Source organism: Heterodontus francisci, chromosome 32 (genome assembly GCF_036365525.1).
Source record: "Heterodontus francisci isolate sHetFra1 chromosome 32, sHetFra1.hap1, whole genome shotgun sequence".
NCBI classification, from domain to species: domain Eukaryota; kingdom Metazoa; phylum Chordata; class Chondrichthyes; order Heterodontiformes; family Heterodontidae; genus Heterodontus; species Heterodontus francisci.
In genome coordinates this window covers 15,041,320-15,055,986 of record NC_090402.1, presented here as the reverse complement: position 1 = coordinate 15,055,986, position 14,667 = coordinate 15,041,320, and positions in this window count along the sequence as shown.

Here is a 14,667-nt window from a genome sequence, read left to right as displayed (position 1 = left end):
AGGTGTAGGGCATCGGTGACCTCCCTGATGCAGCAGTGCACTGCTGACTGTGTGACCCCACAAAGGTCTCTGGTGGACCCCTGTAAAGCTGCACAGGCGTCAAGCTTAGGAACCGCTGCCACAATGAGGACCGCAGGCATAGGATGTCTACCGAAGCCCATGGGCTGCAGGTCATCTTTGAGCAGGGCACAGAGACGTGTCACCATCCTCTCTACATGCACAATTGCCTCTGACATTGGTGCTCTGACATCCGATGCCATGTCATGTAGGGCCTGTAGATGCACGGCGACCGTAATGGCAAGCTCCCCTTGGGGGCTGCTGCTCACGACCGGGGGTCTCTATGTGGACCGCACCTGCCTGTTGATTTTGGCTCAGGTGCATATGCATCCTCAGAAGCAGAGGAGCATACAATGTAGGATAAGCCATACCCATTTCCATGTGATAAATAAAGTTGAACCCTTCATTTATTCGAAGGTTCCAATACAGGGCAGGGATTGTTGACGGGTACAACAGGTGCGTTCATGGATCAACTCTGGTGTGGCATGGCATTGCCCATCTTGGCTAACAGAATGGCACAGGATGACCACATCAGAATCCTACCAGCTGTATCAATTGCCTCCACCATCCATATAACCTCAATGCTCCTACCCTTTCTGACACCCTCCCCACCCAAAGGGTGCCATTGTTCCTTCAAACAAACGCATAGCATACACTGTTTATGGAGGGAGGGTACACAGTACCTCCCATCATGGCTGCAGAGCGTTCCCTCCAGTAATCCCAGACTCCCCTCCCTCCTCCCTTTAAGAATGCAGAGCTGACCACTGTGAATCCCCCCCTTCCAGTATGCAAAGTGAGACCCCTGTAAACCACCCCCCTTCCAGTATGCAGAGTGAGACCCTTAAATATCCCCCCCTCCCTCCCAGTAGGCAGAGTGAGATCCCTGGAATCCCTCCCTTCCTCCCAGTATGCACAGTGAGATCCCTGAATATCTGAACTTACCTTCGGTTGAGAAAGCTTCTGCCTCTGATGACCCGCCAGCTTTTCTGTTCAGGAATGGGACAGCAGGTGACAGCCGTCCGTCCGTTCAATGTAAAATCTGGAAGTGTACATCGAGAGGCAGTGGGCTGCATAATCTTCAGAGGTATTATTTTGAATATGGTAATTGGGGTGCCACTGTCGAGCGGCAGGGGGACAGCACCGAGGTTCCTCCGTCGCCGGTAATATGCGACGGGCCCTTCTCGACGTCGGGGGTTGAGGCAGGCCTCTCCCCACAGAATTATACCAGCCCCCGTGCCACAACCCGCGGCGTTGAGGGGCCGCTAAAATACAGCCCCTTGAATTTTTCTAAGTGCCCTGCTATTCATCTTTAATAGCTTCGAACATTTTCCCTAAGAGAGATGTTAAGCTAACTGGCCTGTAGTTTCCTCCTTGCTGTCTCCCTCCCTTTTTAAATAAAGGAGTTATATTTGCTATTTTCCAATCTAATGGAATCTTCCCCGAATCTAGGGAATTTTGGAAAATTAAAACCAATACATCAACTATCTCACTAGCCACTTCTTTTAACAACCTAGGATGAAGTCCATCAGGACCCGGGGACGTCAGCCCACAGCTCCAACAATGTGCTCAGTACCACTTCCTTGGTGATTGTAATATTCTTGTGTTCCTCCCTCCCTCCCATTTCCTGATTTACAGCTATTTCTAGGATGTTATTTGTATCCTCTATAGTGAAGACCGATGCAAAATACCTGTTCAATTCATCTGTCATCTCCTTATTTTTCCTTAATTCCCCAGACTCACTTTCTATAGGACCAACGCTCACTTTGTTAACTCTTTCCTTTTTTAAATATCTATAGAATCTATTACCAGCTGTTTTTATATTTCTAGCTAGCTTTCTTTCGTACTCTAATTTTTATCTCCTTATTAATCTTTTAGTCATTCTTTGTTGTCCTTTACATTCTGTCCAATTGTCTGACCTGCCACCTATCTTTGAGCAATTATATGCTTTTTCTTTTTAAGTATGACACTACCTTTAACTTTTTAGTTAACCACGGATAGTGGGTCCTCCCTTTGGAATTTTTCTTTCTTGTTGGAATGTATCCATTCTGTGTATTCTGAAACCTCCCCTTAAATGTCTGCCACTGCACCTCCACTGACCTGTCCCATAACCTAATTTACCAGTTCACTTTAGCTAGCTCTACTTTCATGCCCTCATAATTGCCATTATTTAAGTTTAAAATACTAGTCTTCGACTCCTTCTCTCCCTCAAACTCAATGTAAAATTCAATCATATTATTGCTGCTGCCTAGCGGCTCTTTCACTATGAAGTCATCAATTAATTGTATCTCGTTGCACAGCACCAGATCTAGTATAGCCTGCTCTCTGGTTGGCTCCAGTATGTGCTGTACTAAGAAACTATCCTGAAAACATCCTATGAATGCCTCATCTAAGCTATCTTCTCTCATCTGATTTTTCCAGTCTATATGTAGATTAAAATCCCCCATGATTATTGCTGTACCCTCCTGACAAGCTCCCATTATTTCTTCCTTTATTCTCTTTCCTACCATGTGGTTACTGTTAGGGGGCCTGTACACTATCCCATGAGTGACTTCTTGCCTTTATCATTTCTCATCTCTACCCAAACTGCTTATATGTTTTGGTTTCCTGAACTTAGGTCATCCCTCTCTAATGTGTTAATACCATCATTAATTAACAGAGCGAGCCCTCCACCTTTTCCTAGCTTTCTGTCCTTCCTAAATATCTTGTACCGTTTGATATTCAGGTCCTAATCTATGTCATCCTGCAGCCATGTCTCTGCAGGCATTTTATTATTTCTATACTCCGATTTTATATCATTCATAAGTATATGTAATCTTCCACATCTAACATTCTACATCCATTACCAGACTTCAACCATCAAGTTCTATATAATCCAAAATGTCCATCCATTCAATGTCAAAATATAATGAAGTCATAATTTTTGCCACCTGCCACTACCTGTGTGTATCTGGCTCTAACTCCAGCAACCTATCTGACTGTCCTCTCAAGTGAACTATCACATGCAACATTAGCATCTCATTTTAATTCAAGTTGGATTTTTAAAATTTTAGATCCAAACTATTGCCAAGATTACACTATTTAAATCTCCATAACATTGCTGCTAAAATCTCACTTGCCCCCCAACACCAATGCAATCCTAATGCTTTCATCACTGTGGATTGATTTTTCAAATGCCCTTCTCATCAGACCCTCTGCCTCCATCATTTACAAATTTAGTTAATATAGATTTCCACAGGTTATTTACATTCCTGGTATATTAACACTGTCTTTACCAATCTCTACTGGCACCCTGTACCCCAGAAAATCAACTTCAAGATCCTCATACTTACTTCAAATCCCTTCATAACCTCATTTCACACTTTCTGAGCAGTTTTGTCCAACCTTATGTACCTGCTCATTCTCTCTGCTTTTCTAGCTGTAGATTATTCTTCAAGTTCTGTTCACTCTGCTCCACCATCAGATTTCTGTACTACACCTGTGTTCTCAAATTCTCTTGCTTTGCCATGTGAGCAGTGCCAAATAAACACAAGTTGATTTTGCAAACTTCACACTTCTAATCAGTTTGACCACTAAGTGGAGCTCTGATAATTCAGGAGAAAATAATGGACTGATCCAGCTTATTTCCTGTAACAATCTTGATTCTCATCAACTCAATATAGACCAGCAATGGTTGGGGTATGGAGTGTTATATGTTCTTGAAAATAAATCAATGAAACTAGCATACAACAAAGTCAGAGTCAAAACACGAGTTAAAACCAACAAGCAACCTTATAACCTGCAAGAAATATGCTCCATCACATGCTGCGTTCATGGAAGCAAGCCGACTTGTCTCTCCTGAGCAGTGCAGATTCATGTAGGATTGAGTAGTTAATATACTTTGAGAGACAAGGGCATGGTTTTTGACCAGTTTCCATCCAATTCCGGGCAGTTTCTGGGAAATCAGATGAGGAAAATAAGTTAATGAGCCTTTCCATCAGATTTCCTGGCCACTCTGATCTAAGGTGCTAAAAACACCTTCGCAGTTGATTGAAATTAAATGTTACGAGTAAAAATTTGCCTCCTGACATATTTTTAGTCATCAATTACTTAGCAAAAGTGGCACCAGAAATGTTGTGGTGCTCCTGGAATCTTGATGTTAAGTTTGCAAATGGCTGCATATTCATTATGCATTTGATCCTACTGTGAAATATTTGAAATAAACTGTTTTTATCCCACCATGATTGAGCATGCCATGTGATGGCAAGCACTGAAGAAAGAAGGATTTGCATTTAAACAACATCTTTCAATGTTTCAGGATGTCCCCCAGGTGTTTTACAGCGAATGAAGTATTTTTGAAGTATGGTTACTATTGTTATGATCCTGTAGTTTTTTCTTCTTTTCCGGGAAGTATGCAGTGTGTCTTTAAGGCTGTAACTGGATCAGTACTGCTTTAAGGCAGCAAGTTTCAGGGATTGAATCAAAGGATGCATTCTCATTGCCATAGGATACAGCCACTCAGGACCAAGGACACAAGATACATTGTTGCCGATTGATGTTTGAAACTAGCTGAAAAACTGGCTTTTGACAGATACACAGACTGTCTGCCAGCATGTACTGAAGGACAGGAGAGCTCTCTCTTGGTTTATTTAAACCCTATTTGTTATATTCTCAGAATTCTGATGTCAAGCCAGATTAATTTCTTAAAGAAAAATAACAAATTCCTTTACTGAACTGTAATTGCTGAAATTCATCGCTGGAAAAGAAGTGCATTAATTCAACTGCTGAATTAGACTACGGACTGTTCTACTGTTGAAGAACCTTTTTTTCCCCCCATCGGATGTCTGTGAGAACTTCAAGCAGCCTTGGATTGTTCCACATTCGAAGATTTCACTTCGGCAGGAGCGTAAATATGCAAGGACACTGATTTTTCTATTTTAAAAGTTGTTTATATCTTAGTAGTGTTTAAGAATTTAGTTTTTCTAATTAAACAGTTAATTTGTTGATCTAAAGACACCTGGTTTGGTTAGCTTCATTCAGGGGTTAATAGATGGTACAAATCGGCTGGGTCTTTCTTTAATTTGGAAAGTTTAAAAATATGTTAGTCGATCTGTGAAGGGACAGGACTGAATCAACAGTGTGTTTCTCCCACCACAATCAGAATCGTAAATTTTGATTGGGGGCTTTGACTTGAGTGGTCGGTCGTAATATATGAGATTGAATCATATTAATTGGGGGCTCGCTCGCGCTTGAATCATATTTAATTAAGTGGCTCATGTCTGGGATCAGAATCAGACTAATTTGGAGAGCTCGCATTTGGAATCATATTTACTGCTCGTCTCTGGGATATCATATTTAAATTGGGGTCTTGCGTTTGGCATCACATTTAATTGCTCTTAACAATGAAATTAAAATAACTAGGTCTCTGGTATAATAAGAAACAGTCTATACCATTGTCACAGCATTAGTGATTGTAGCAGAGTTTTTGGGAAAGCAGAATGTTTCCCTGAGTGTCTTGATAACTTTAACTAAGAACAAATTAAAAGAATTGGCAGCGAAATTGGGGTTAGAATTGAAATCAGGTGCCATAAAAGCAAAGATAATTGACATAATAGCCGAACATCCGGAATTGGTAGAAGATGATGATGATGATAAAGGGCAATACGAGGTACAAGAAAGTAGTCAGTCCGAGAGTGATGCAGTGGAATTGGCTAGGATTCAGTAAGAAATGAAAAAAACTTGAATTGGAAGACAGGGAGAAAGATAGGGAATTTAGACTAAAAGAGATGTAACTAAGACAAAAGGGTCAGGAAGAATCTGAATTTAGATCAGGACCCAGCGAAAACCTGTTTAAATTTATACATGCTCTTCCTACTTTCGAGGAAAGGGATGGAGAGGCATTTTTCTTATCTTTTGAAAAAATAGCCAAACAGATGAAATGGCCAAAAGAAAGCTGGACATTGCTCATGCAGGGCAGGCTGGTAGGCAGAGCTCATGAAGCTTATGCCATGCTTCCTGAGGAGGCTTCTACAGATTATGAGATATTCTCGCTGCGTATGAGTCAGTCCCTGAAGCTTACCATCAGAAGTTTATGAACTTACGGAGATTGGCTGGGCAGACATATTTAGAATTTGAGAGGGTGAAACAAATTACTTTTGATTGTTGGATACGGGCATCAAAGATAGAAACCACATATGAGAACCTTCTAGAATTGATTCTCTTAGAAGAGTTTAAAAACTCCATTACTTCAGTAGTGAGAACTCATATAGATAACATGAAAGATTTCAAAGCTAGGCAAGCAGCAGAAATTGCTGATGATTTTGGGCTTGTAAATAAGCCAACCTATTTTGTCCGTCACCCCCATAAACCCGAGAAGGATGGAAAGTGGGAGAGTGAAAGGAAGGCAAGTAGCCAGGGACAAGAAGGAACAGCTGGAAATGCCCCAGGATCACCTCCTCAGGTCAGAAAGGAAGCTGCTGAGGGTAGAAGTGAGGTTCGCAAGCCAAAGTGTTATCATTGCACCAAAACGGGTCACCTTTGTTCAGTGTGCTGGAAATTGCTAGGTAAACCCATAGAACTTGTTGGGGTATGCAAAGTTAGCGCAGAGGAAAAGACTCTGACTGAGATTATAGCAGACCAGGCTATAGCTTTAACGACAGCTGTGAATGTGAAACCAGATACTAAAACTAAAAGGAGTGTAGAGGTTGAGAATAAAATACTTGAGAGTTATAATGAATTTTTGTCAAAGGGGAGAGTAACTCTGTATCATGTAAGTAAGGCAGGAAAAGCTATCATTATACTCAGGGACACAGGAGCAACCCAAACACTCTTGCTGGGGTAAGATATAAGGTTTCCACCAGAGAGTACCTTGAACGCTAAAGTTTTAATTAATGAAATTGGCGGGGAGAATATACCCATACCTTTGTATAAAGTATGTCTAGAGAGTGACTTAATATCCGGGATAGTTACTATAGATGTTGTCCACAATTTACCAGTAAAAGGGAATTGATCAACTTCAAGGAAATGATTTGGCTGGATCAAAAATATCAGTTTCTCCTATAGTTACAGAGAAACCAAGTAAAATTAAGGAAACGGAGCAATTACAGGTTCCAGGAATATTTCCTGCGTGTGTAGTCCCCCGAGCAATGGCTAAACAGGATCCATTGTTGGAGGTAAAAGGAGCACCACAAATAGGTAGCTAAGCATCTGAAACCTTATTTGGGGATTTAGACAATCCAAATGAGATGTTTAACAGATCGTCTATCATTGCAGCACAGCAAGCTGATCCTGAGATATACCGAATAGCACAGACAGCTCTGTCAGAAGATGAGGCGAAAGGAGTTCTGCAAGGCTATAGTGTGGTAAACGGGGGTTTGAGGAGGAAATGGAGACCACTTCATAGACCTGCAGATGAAGTCTGGACAGTTGTTAAACAGAAGAAGGGTCACTGACCCAAAACGTTAACTCTGCTTCTCTCGCCACAGATGCTGCCAGACCTGCTGAGTATTTCCAGCATTTCCTGTTTTTATTTCAGATTTCCAGCATCCGCAGTATTTTGTTTTTATTATTATATTATTATTATTAAACAGATAGTGGTACCACCTAAATATCAACAAGGATTATTAAGGTTAGCACACGACATTCCTTTTGCAGGATATAGGGGAATTTGGAAGACCAAATCATGCATTAGCCAACATTATTACTGGCCAGGTCTTACAAAAGATGTGGGACAATTTCGTAGAACATGCCATACCTGTCAAATGGTGGGAAAACCATAACCTACCATAAAACTAGGGGATGAAGTATGAGTGTTGTTACCGTCATAGGGAAAAACCATAAAAAGCACAGTTCAGTGGCCCATATTGAGTGATTTAAAGAGTGGGTAAGGTAGATTACTTGATTGACATTCCCGATGGCCGGAAGAAGAACCGGTTGTGTCACATCAATATGCTCAAACAATATTACTGCAGGGAGGAGGATAAGCCAGTACAGGTATGTCAGGTAATCGGGACTGTTGAGTAGGAAAAGGATCGTGAGGAAAAAGCAGAAGCAGGCCTAGGAAATTCTCAGACTGAATCTCCAACTATCTGATTAGCAAATACAGAATGGCTAGGAAAATTAGGGATAAGCCAGGATGTGCAACCTTAGTCACACATGATGTGGGTATAGGGGAGACCATTCCTTTAAAACAACATCCTTGCCACTCAGATCCAGACAGACAGGCCCAAGTGGAAACAGAGGTACAATGCATGCTGAAGGGGGCTTAGTTGAACCTAGTCAGGACAGCTGGAATTCACAGATGGTCTTGATGACTAAACCTGGTGGGTCAGCTCAAACTTGCATAGACGCTAGAAAGGTAAATGCGGTAAAGAAGGCAGACTCCTACCCAAACTCTTATTAAAAGGACTGTATGGAAAGAGTGGGCAACACCATGTGTCTTAAAGAGCCAACTGTGTTGGAGGAAACCTGTCAAATTCCTTTGACACCCCAGGGCGAGAAAAAATCAGCTTCTGTTACACCGGACAGGGTTTTCCAGTGTCAGGTGATGCCACATAGGTTAAGGGGTACTGGAGAACCTTCTCAGAGAAAAGTCAACCCAGTAGTGGTCAGTGCTTCTATCTGTGCAGTTCACCTGGCTGAGGTGATGGACAATAGGGACACTTGGAAGGAAAACACAAAACAACTGGGACTATGCTTGGAAATTTGAAATGGGTTAATTGGGACAAACTTTTGAAAAATTAAAGCCAAAATGTTCTGGCGGAACTTGTTGCTGTAGTCTTAACATTTTAGAAATGTATATGCCTGTACATGCGAAAAAAATTTTAGCGTTTTTTTCAATTTGTATTTTTAGCACATTGTAATGAAATGCTTTTCAGGAATGATGTTTCATTCCACCAGGGGTGGAGGTGTTATGATTCGGTAGTTTTTTTTTTATTTTCCGGGAAGTATGCAGTGTGCCTTTAAGGCTGTAACAGGATCAGTACTGCTTTAAGGCAGCAAGCTCCACAACTCTCTGGGGTAGAGAATTCCAGACATTCGCTACCCTCCGAGAGAAGAAATTCCTTCGCATCTCAGTTTTAAATGAGTGTCCCCTTATTCTGTAACTATGTCCCCTAGTTCGAGATTCCCCCACTAGTGGAAACATCTTCTCAACATCTATCCTGTCAAGCCCCCTCAGAATCTTGTACGTTTCAATAAGATCACCCCTCATTCTTCTGAACTCTAATGAATAAAGGCCTAACCTGTTAAGCCATTCTTGATAAGTCAACCCTTTCATCCCGGGAATCAGCCTAGTGAATCTCTTTTGAACTGCCTCCAATGCCAGTATATCCTTTCTTAAATACAGGGACCAAAACTGTACACAGTACTCCAGGTGCGGCCTCATCAACACCCTGTACAGTTGTAACAAGACTTCCCTATTTTTAAACTCCAAACCCCCAGCAATAAAGGCCAAAATTGCATTTGCCTTCTTAATTACTTGCTGCCCCTGCATGCTAATTTTTTGTTTCATGCACAAGAACACCCAGATCCGTCTGTGCTGCACTTTTTTGGAGTCTCTCTCCATTTAAATAATAGTCTGCCTTTTGATTCTTCCGACCAAAGTGCATGACCTCACACTTTCATACATTAAACTCCATCTGCCAAGTTTTTTCCCACTCATTCAACCTATCTATATCCCCTTGCAGATTCATATCACAACATGCCTTCCCACCTATTTTTGTATCAACAACAAATTTGGATATATTACACTCTGCCCCCTCCTCCAAGTCATTAATATAGATAGTAAATAATTGAGGCCCTAGGTCTGATCCTTGTGGCACTCCACTAGTTACGTCTTTCCAACCTGAAAAAGACCCACAAATCCCGACTCTCTCTCTTCTGTGTGTTAACCAATCCTCAATCCATGCTAATACATTACCCCCAATACCGTGAGCTCCTATCTTGTGCAATAATCTTTTATGTGGCACCTTATCGAATGCCTTCTGGAAATCTAAATACACTACATCTACTGGTTCCCCTTTATCAACTCTGCTTGTTATACCCTCAAAGAACTCTTAATAAATTTGTCAAACACGATTTCTCTTTCACAAAACCATGTTGACTCTGTTTGATTGCGTTAAGCTTTTCTAAATGTCCTGCTATTTCTTCCTTAATAATGGACTCTTGCATTTTCCCAATGACCAATGTTAGGCTGACTGGCCTAGAGGTTCCTGCTTTTTGTCTCCCTCCCTTCTTGAACAGGGGCGTCACATTAGCAGTTTTCCAATCTGCTGGGACCCTCCCGGAATCCAGTGAGTTCTGGAATATTTCGACCAATGCCTCCAATATCTCTGCAGCCACTTCCTTTAAAACCCTTGGAAGTAGGCCATCAGGTCCTGATGACTTTTCTGCCTTTAGTCCCATTAGTTTGTCAAATACTTTGTCCCTCGTGATAGAGACTGTTACAAGATCTTTGCTCCCATTAGCTCCTTGCTTATCTGATATCTGTGGAATGTTTATAGTGTCCTCCACCGTGAAGACCGATGCAAAATGTTTGTTTAAATTACCTGCCATTTCCCTGTTCCCCGTTATCAATTCTCCAGTCGCATCCTGCAAAGATCCCACGCTCACTTTAGTGACTTTTTTTTTATATATCTGTAGAAGCTCTTGCTGTTTGTTTTTTATATTTTTTGCCAATTTACTTTCATAATCAATTTTCTCCCTCTTTATTAGCTTTTTCGTCATCCACTGCTGGTTCCTAAAAAATTCCCAATCCTCTGGCCTACCACTAGTTTTCGCCGCTTTGTATGCCTTAGTTTTTGATTGGATCCTCTCCTTGACCACCTTTGTTAACCACAGGTGGTTCATCCTTCTCATTGAGTCCTTCTTTCTAACTGGGATAAATTTTTGCTGAGTGTTTTGTAATACCTGCTTAAATGTCTGCCACTGCTCATCCACTGACCTTCCCCTTAATCTATCTTCCCAGCTCGCTGTAGACAACTCTTCATATCTCAGTAATTGCCCTTGTTTAAGCTGAGGACACTGGTTTGAGACCCAAGTTGCTTGCCCTCAAACTGAATTTAAAATTCTACCATGTTGTGATCCCTACCCCCTAGAGGATCCTTAAGTACGATATCTCTTATTACTCCTACCTCATTACACATTACTAGATCTAAAATAGCCTGTTCCCGGGTAGGTTCTGCAACATATTGCTCTAAGTAACAATCCCTGATGAACTCTACAAATTCGTTTTCCATGTTACCTCTGCCAATCTGATTTGTCCAGTCAATATGCAGATTAAAATCACCCATGACAATTATAGCGCCTTTCTTACACGCCTCCGTTATTTCCAGATTTATATTTTGTCCTACAGTGAGGCAACTCTTAGGGGTCTATAGACGACTCCCAACCGTGACTTCTTCCCCTTGCTATTCCTTATGTCCACCCAAACTGATTCCACATCACAACTCATCGCACTTATATTACAACTCACCACCGCACTGATACCTTCCTTTATTAACAAAGCTACCCCACCTCCTTTTCCTTTTTGCCTATTTTTCCGGAATATCGATACCCTTGAATATTGAGTTCCCAGTCTTGGTCACACTGCAACCACGTCTCTGTAATAGCTATCAAGTCATTATCATTTATTTCGATTTGTGCCGTCAACTCATCTATCTTGTTACAAATGCTACGTGCATTCGGATAAAAAGCCTTAAGCTATGGCTTTTTACCATTATTACTCATTCTAGTTCTAATTTCCGCTGTACTCTTCTGCTTATATTTTCTGCCCCTTCCTGTCACACTTTGATTACCATTCGCCTCTTCACTACATTGCACCTCTGCTCTCTCGTTTATTTATTTATTTAGAGATACAGCACTGAAACAGGCCCTTCGGCCCACCAAGTCTGTGCCGACCATCAACCACCCATTTATACTAATCCTACACTCATCCCATACTCCTACCACATCCCCAACTTCCCTATATTCCCCTACCACCTACCTATACTAGGGGCAAGTTTCTTTTTGATTTTTTAAACTTCCCTTTAATTGAACCCTCCCCCCCCACTAATTAGTTTAAAGTCCTATCTACTACCCTTGTTACACGATTTGCCAGGACACTGGTCCCAGCATGGTTCAAATGAAGCCCGCCCCAATGGAACAGCTCTTTCCTTCCCCAGTACTAGTGCCAGTGCCCCATGAACCAGCACCCATTTCTCCCACACCAGTCTTTGAGCCATGCGTTTCCTCTCTAATCTTATTTACCCTATGCCAATTTGCACGAAGCTCAGATAGTAAATTCGGAGATTATTACCTTTGTGGTTCTGCTTTTTAATTTAGCCCCAAGCTGCTCATAGTCCCTCAGCAGAGCCTCTTTCCTAGACCTATCTATGTCATTGATACCTACGTGGACCACGACAACTGGACCCTTCCCCTCTCACTCCAAGGTCCTCTCCAGCCCAAAAGAGATGTCCTTAACCTTGGCATCAGGTAGGCAACACAGCCTTCGGGACTCCCTGTCTTTGCTGCAGAGAACAGTATCTATTCCCCTAACAATGCTATCCCGTATTACCACTACATTTCTTTTTTCTCCCCCCACTTAAATGGTACGCTGAACCACGGTGCTGTGATCAGTTTGCTCATCCTCCTTGCAGTCTGTGCCCTCGTCCACGCTGCAGCAAGAACCTCGTACCTATTGGATAAGGGCACTGACCGAGGCTCCTCCAAAGCTAAATTCTGGGTCCCCATACCTGCCTCACTCACAGTCACACCCTCCTGTCCCTGACCACTCAGGACCAAGGACATAAGATACATTGTTGCTGACTGATGTTTGAAACTAGCTGAAAAACTGGCTTTTGACAGATACACAGACTGTCTGCCTGCATGTATTGAGGATAGGAGAGCTCTCTCTCGGTTTAGTTAAACCCTATTTGTTATATTCTCAGAATTCTGATGTCAAGCCAGATTAATTTCTTAAAGAAAAATAACCAAATTCCTTTACTGAACTGTAATTGCTGAAATTCATCACTGGAAAAGAAGAGCATCAATTCAACTGCTGAATTAGACTACGGACTGTTCTTCTGTTGAAGAACCTTTTTTCCCCCCATCGAACGGCTGTGAGAACTTTAAGCAGCCTTGAATTGTTCCACATTCGAAGATTTCACTTCGGCAGGGGCGTAAATATGCAAGGACACTGATTTTTCTATTTTAAAAGTTGTTTATATCTTAGTAGTGTTTAAGAATTTAGTTTTTCTAATTAAACAGTTAATTTGTTGATCTAAAGACACCTGGTTTGGTTAGCCTCATTCAGGGGTTAGATGGTACAAATCGGCTGGGTCTTTCTTTAATTTGGAAAGTTTAAAAATGATACGTTAGTCGATCTGTGAAGGGACAGGACTGAATCAACAGTGTGTTTCTCCCACCACAATCAGAATCGTATATTTTGACTGGGGGCTTTGACTTGAGTGGTCAGTTGTAATATATTAATTGGGGGCTCGCTCGAGATTGAATCATATTAATTGGGGTCTCGCTCGTGCTTGAATCATATTTAATTAAGATGCTTGTGTCTGGGATCAGAATCAGACTAATTTGGAGGGCTCGCATTTGGAATCATATTAACTGCTCATCTCTGGGATATCATATAAATTGGGGTCTTACGTTTGGCATCATATTTAATTGCTCTTGCATCTAGGATCATAGCAATTGGAAAGTCAATTGTTGGGATCTAAACTGACACCAATTATAATGAAATTAAAATAACCAGGTTTCTGGTATAATAAGATACAGTCTATACCATTGTTATGGCATTAGTGGTTGCAGCAGAGTTTTTGGGAAAGCAGAATGCTTCCCTGAGTAACTTGATAACTTTTACCAAGAACAAATTAAAAGAATTGGCAGCCAAATTGGGGTTAGAATTGAAATCAGGTGCCAAAAATGCAGAGATAATTGACATACAATTTTGCTGGGTCTTTCTTTAATTTGGAAAGTTTAAAAATGATGTGTTAGGCGATCAGTGGAGGGACAGGACTGAATCAACAGTGCATTTCTTCCACCACAATCAGAATCGTATGTTTTGATTGGGGGCTTTGACTTGAGCAGTCAGTGGTAACACTATTGTAATGTAGGAAACACAGCAGCCAATTTGTGATAATGATCAGAAATTCTGTTTTTGGTGATGTTGGTTGAGAGACAAATATTGGCCAAGGCACCAGTTATAATTCCCCTACTTCCCTTCGAAAATAGAGCCATGGGATCTTTTATGTCTACCTGCGAGGGCAGACTGGGCTTTGGTAAAACATCTCATCTGAAAGATGGCACCTCCAACAGTGCAGCGCTCCCTCAGTACTGTATTTGGGGGTGAGCCTAGATTTTGTGCTTCAATCTCTGGATTGGGACCTGAACCCTTCAGACTGAGAAGCGAGAATGCCAACAACTGAGCCACAGCTGACACCTTACAGCGAGTTCCCTCCCCCATCCACGATGGACAACCCAGTGGGGTTTTCATACTTCCAGGAGACAACCCCAATTATTGCAATTAGTTTGACCACATAAGATCGACTAGGATGAAGAAGGAGTGAGATAGATGGACACAAGTGCCTGTTTGACCAACAATATTGGGGGTGGGGGAATGGGGTTAGGGAGGGGTGGTGGGGA